The sequence below is a fragment of the Cryptomeria japonica genome, chromosome 1, assembly GCF_030272615.1.
Source record: "Cryptomeria japonica chromosome 1, Sugi_1.0, whole genome shotgun sequence".
Classification (NCBI taxonomy): domain Eukaryota; kingdom Viridiplantae; phylum Streptophyta; class Pinopsida; order Cupressales; family Cupressaceae; genus Cryptomeria; species Cryptomeria japonica.
In genome coordinates, this window is record NC_081405.1 from 574,383,058 (window position 1) to 574,389,707 (window position 6,650).

The following is a 6,650-nucleotide window of genomic DNA, read 5'->3' on the forward strand; positions in this document are numbered from 1 at the left end:
TGTGCACCCAAGAGGCATTTTGGAGTTGATAGACTTGGGAATGGCAGCAAAAAGAAGTGGATATGTAGAGGAATTTTCTCAACCAATGAAGGAAGTCCATGACTCAGTTAGACAAGCATTGATGGAGAACACAAGCAAGCTCAAGCAAAAAGTTGATGAAAAGAGGAAGAACCTTCAATTTCAATTAGGAGATCTTTTAATGGTACACTTGAACAAAGCAAGGTTACTGCAAGGAGTGCCAAACAAGTTGCAAATGAGGAGGATAGGTCCATGTGCCATACTAGCCAAGTATGAAGAAAATTCCTACAAGGTGGATCTACGTACTGACATAGGCTTGTCACCGGTTTTCAATCTAGAAGAATTAGTTGCATACAAGGGACTAGTTCAAGGTTTAGATTGCAATCACTCAGAGGTTTCAGTTGATTTAAACAACCTTCAGTTACTAGCCAAACCAAATCCAAAGGCCGAGAAGGTTTTGAGTTCAAGGATCACCAAGAAGACAAGACATAAAGTCTATTGGGAGGACCTTATCAAATGGCAGGGTATGGATGATGCTAAAGCTACATGGGTGATGGGGATAGAGTCTCATAAGCTTTGAATTGATTATAATTTTATTCCCAAAGAGGTGACATAATCTTCTTTTGTTTGGGAGAATCGTGTAGGAGCACCTAGGACTTAGGCAATTTAGTTTTACAATTTTGGCTTGTACTGACCCTAGCCAAGTCAATGATGAATAAGGACTCCAGGAGGGTCCAATAGTTATCATTTTGTGTCAATGTAGTCCTAGGTTGTGTTCATTCTACTTACGTTCACATTTTTGTGTAAATAGTGAGTTTGAGTAGCCAATTGACCTTTTTGATGGTCAAAAGTGTCAAAAATTGGCATGAGAATTAGGGAGGGTTAAATAGGTCTTAGAAATGTTTTAAAATTCATTTATGATGATTTATAATAGGTCTTATAAGTAGGAGAGACCAAAAGTTCAAAAGTTGCAAAGTTGCAAAGAGTTGTCCTGACAACTTTTGTCCTGAATTGGTTAGCGTTGGAGTTAGGGATTGTTTAACACCCTAGGAGGACTCCATGTATGGGAAACCTATATATAACCTCTCTTTCACATTTACCAAGGTTGGAGAAGTTTGTAATGTAAATTCAACAACTGAAACTACTCATTTTCAGTCTTGTTGGTAGCATTTTGTCTTGGTTTTACTCATTTGGCAATTGAATATGGATTCAATCCATTGATATAGAAATGTATTGAGTTACTCTTGTGTGATATTGAGTTTTTGATTCATTTTAGAGTCTTGTAAATATTGTTCTTTGGTGTTTTCTTGTTCATATTTGCAAACAACCAGTTTTGGCTTGTAAATAGCAATTTTCTTGTAAATATGGTTGCCCCATGAGTTCCACATGTGCTTCCATCACGGCTTGTCAGAACATGATGGGAAACCCCCTGTATAGTGTACAAATGTAGGTTCAAGTACTGGAGAAGAGGTTTGATGTGACTGTCACCTTATTCTAGGAAAGTCTAGGAGCAACCCGGTTAGAGGAAATAAGGTGAAAATGGAGTGTTAAGTGCAGGAGTGTGTGCCAAATCACCATTTCAGAGTTTTGAGGGGTTCATGGAGTTTGGGAAGACTTTTCCATGTAGGGATAATCTTTGACAACACCATTTAATACCAAAACCCCAATTTGTTCATTCACTATCGGTTAAAGGCCTTGTAAACCCTTCAAACCCCTCATTTTGGGGTTTATACATTGTACGGTGAAACCAGGGGCCAAAACCACAAAAATACTTGAGGGATAGGTGTATCTTTGAAGAAAATAAAAACTTATTTCGGGGTCCTTTGAATCGTTTTCACCCAAGCCCTAGAAAACCGGATTTGGAGGACTAATTAGGCCTAATTCCTTGTAGCCCTTTTCTAGGCAAAATTTTGAAATCGGTGATGATTGATAGCCACTAATGGACCTCAAATGAATACAAAACATGTTAGTAGACACCTCCACACCTTTGCAACATCTCACAATGATAGGAGGTCATTTTGACAACTTGAAGCCAAGAAGCCATAATTGAGTACTAGAGAAGTAGAGTGAAATGGTAGGGTTCCTAGTCAAAACACTTGAAGAAAACACTTTAGAAAGAACAAGAATCAAGCCCTAGAAGTTATTGAGAAGGACTTGAAGGTGTAGAGAGTAACTAGCCCTGGTGAGTTGGTGCAATTGAGCAACAACATCTAGGTGAAGTGTTGAGCAAACTAGGTAAACCCCATTAGTAGGTAGGAAATAGGTGTGGTAGGTAAGAGAAACAATAAAATATTCCACATGAGGTGGATCACCCACCGAACGTGGAATGTAACAAGAAGATAAGACCACAAAAAGTGGAAATTCTGCTACACACACTATCCCAATGTGGCACAAACACCCAAGTGTCTCATACCCAAACTACTACGAAATGCATTATCCTAAGTAAAATTAGGTAAGTTGTAATAATGTCCAACATGAATAATTAATTACACCAGCAAAAACACTTTCATAATTACCTGAAAGATTCAATTCACAAATTCACCTTTTATGCCTCAAGTGTTTCTTTCCACCAAACATTTTTACTGAGAAGAAAAAGTATTTCCTTGTGTACATATCTTATTTACCCAGATATACTCCCCTTTGCATAAGTAGATCATCTTACTAGACAATCCTACTTGAAGAATTAATTTGTGCTTTGAAATAAATAGTATTTCCCTTTGATAAAATATTTCCTTCATCTTTCCCCGGAATCATTCACCTGAGTAAAAATCATGCCCCTTGTACAAAAATTATCCCCTTTCGTGAAAAATTAGCCCCTTGTGCAATGGGTAGAATCACGACCATCCTTGGTGTTAAGACAGTCCATCTACCTTTGAATATCTATCGTGACCTTCCTGCAAAAGAACAAACGCAAAACCAAAGACATCGTATTCTGTGGTAGCCTTGCCAGTGTAGCTGCATTCCTCTCATGCCATAATCTATCAGACCCAACAAATAAAACATATCAACTTCATCATGCTTTGAGAAATTTCACCTTGTCATGGCACCAAAACAGTTCTCATCGCACCTTGAACATACAACGGTCACTATTTAAATCTCCCTACTTTGACATCGGACAAAGGACGTTTATGAGAGCAATCATTACAACGAAACCTAACTCCTCATTCCTGCATTTGCCATGCTCACTGCTGAATGGGATCAAAGTCGTTTGATGTTCTAAAATAGTTCAAATGTCGCGCCTGTGCCTTCACGCTTTGGTTTAATGCCTACAAAAAACAACCACTTTGTGCGAGTCTCGCCTCCGTTGCCTTCAAGTGACCATGTTTCCATGAGGTATTTGCAGACAATTCACGCGCCCAGTCATCGCTAGCATCTTTGAGATGCATCCTCATCAAGTTTAAAACCCATGCATTTCTTTGCTTCCATATTGGAACAGACAGGAAGAACAATGATTGCGGCAAATGGCGGAACACCTGCAAAACACTAGCCCTTATGCCCTAATTCCTTCTTTAGTCTTGCCGAGCATTGTCTTTGATTTCACTTTGACTACGTTTTATGCTTATCCAGCGGGCATTCGTTGGGCTCAGCTGCACCACCTGGGATAACTCAAAAAAAATGGTTGAAGAGGCAAAATCAGTGTCCCATGTGCAGGTGGCAAGTATATTGGAGGAAAGTTGTTAGAGATAGAGAGATCGGTACACTTGAAGTTTCTCTTCACGTCTAGTTTACGTGGATAATTAGAGGAGTTATTAAATATCTCTTCACGAATGTTTCTGTCTCTCTTGATTTCCTGTGTTCACATACATATAATATAACAACAATGGGTTACTTCCTCTTGAATATAACTATAACAAAATGCATCCTTGGACTACCAGGATGACAATATAAAAGAAAGAAACACTGATAAAATTATTTTAATATTCCAAAGAATATATGATTGGTATGCCATGGGAAATGAGACCCAATCCACTCGCATATATATAGAGAGAGAGAGTGTTAAACTACTAGTTAGGGCCAGTCTCTTTCATCGATAGATCATTAAAACTGCATGATAATTAAAGATGTTGGAATGTGAAGTTCTTATTGATCTCTTCTAAATGTGATTAGTGGTCACACATTTTCATTTAATTGTAAAAGTTATACTTACTAAATTTATTAAGTTCTATTAACACTCCACAACTTAGTTGTTATATTTACCAATGGTTTTTTGGTAGTATAATTTTACTAGCTTTTTTCATGTAAATCTGTGTTTAATCATTTTGTTCTTTATCTGCTTTTTTCTGCATTTTAAATTCTCCAATATTAACAATCTGATCTACTTCTCTTGGTCTACCATTTTCTTAATTAGGTTTAAAGAAAATTAAAATTTAAGTTAGCTATTTCAAAAATTTAAATTTAATATTAATAACTTTTTATTCAATTATTTATTTTTAATTTTATAATTTATTTTTGTTTTAATATAAAACAATATATTAAAACAATTATTTTATTGCTTATATTATTTTGATAGCTAATTTAAATAAAAACAATTAAAAATGAACTTAAAAAAATTAAAATCAAATCTCTAAAAATAAAATGGTTCTCTTCCATTACTTGTTTATCTTCCAGATCGCTTGACCAAGATCAAAAAATTTATGCAGAATCTTGAGTTAAATCATTTGGCATGATTTCAGTGAATTTTATTTGTAAGTCTCTATGCAGTCAGATCTTATCGCTAAATTATGTAATAAAATATTTATAAATACTAATATTAATCATTTTAGTATAAAAATATTATTTTTATTTTTTATTTTTATTATAAATAATAAATTAATCATATTATACAATATGCCTTAAAACTACCTTAAGAAAAGCATGAAAAAAAATAGGAAAGAAAAATCTATAAATAAGAAGGACATGCAAGAAGTTCAAGAAATATTAATTTAAGTTAAATTAATTTTATAAAAATTAAAAATAATGAATAATTTTTTTATTCTAATTATTTATGTTAAATTTTATAATAATATTTATTATTTATTTTGATTTTGAATTTCATGTTAAAAATAAATTTTTCATTGATTATATTATTCTTAATAATTATGTTTAAAAATAAATAAATAAATTCTTTTAACTATTTATATTATTCTCCTTATTATTTTGAAAATAAATAAGATTCCGAAAAATAAAATAATAAATGAAATTAATTTTTTTAAATAATATCATGCAAAACACAGAATAAGAAAAGAAAAATAAAATCATGCAAAACACAAATTAAAGGTGATGGCATTGCATTTCATCTTAACCTGTTTAAGATTGTTCTCAAAACAATCTTAGAACTCAACTTTAAAAACGAAACAAATTTAAGAGATTAAAAAGTAAGCACACCCAAACTATTGAAAAAGATTAGAATAAAAGTAATCTAGGTTGATTCCTCATCAATACTAGTGGGCAAGAAAAAAGTACATTTGGAACTCAACTTTTTTGAAGTATAATGGGTTTTACCTATATAGCTATTAAACCTTAGATAGGCTAATGATTGTTTGCTTTGGGGCTCCCAGTGCCTATTAGGACTATAGATAAGGTTTACAACTCAAATTAGATCCTTAAGGAACACCATAGGTCATTTTTATGAATCCTATATTTTCTTTATTTACAATCATTAACTTTCTCTTTTATACTTGAGATTAATGAATAAACCCTTATTGAGAACATAGGCTAGTTTTAGAACCACTACAACCTTTCAAACATGTTAAATTCATCTATTTTATTTTTTAAGATGTTAAATAGATTTTAGAAACCCCATTACTTATTGCTTGCGACTATATAACTACGTAGGAACTTTGATGCACAAGAACTAGAGCCATACTATTTGTATTCCACATATTTTATAAAGAAACATTGAGCTCCAACAAGGTCAATAAAACTTTGTCAAATAATGATGGATGCTTATAACGTGTTAGGTACACCTTTATATTTTTTAAGCAATTGTAAATATAACTCTTATCAACAAAGAATTATTTGGTATTGAGCTTCCTATATCTAAACAAAATGTATTAAGGAAACCACTTTTTAGTTATTATTTAATTTGTGGGTTCTAGAATATCAATTGGCCCAGCCAAAAAACATCTATTTATGTATATGTATATTCACACACACACACACACACACACACACACACACACACACACACACACACACACACACACACGCACACACACACACATTCTTGGTTTTTAAGAGTTGGCATCTAGCTTAAAGATTATATAAAATTTATCTATAATGGCACCTTTTACTTGCATGAGAATGTGCGTAACCCACTTTTAGGTGGAATGGTCTAGCCATGTGTAGGTATGTTATGGTGTGTGTAAGGTCATTATAAAGGAATTTATATATGAGAGATTATATGCTATATAATAGAATGTAAGAGGAAGGTTAATTTATAATATTTATTGATATAATGATATATATGGATACTTGTCATGAAGCATCCTTAATAACATTGAATGGGTACAAATTAGGGTACCCATGTTTGGATGGTCAAATACGATATTTTATGAAATTGATATGCTATAAGGAATATTGTATTAGGACCCTAAACCAAAATATTCCTACCCTTAAGGGAGTTACACAACCTACCATGCAAGATCCTACCA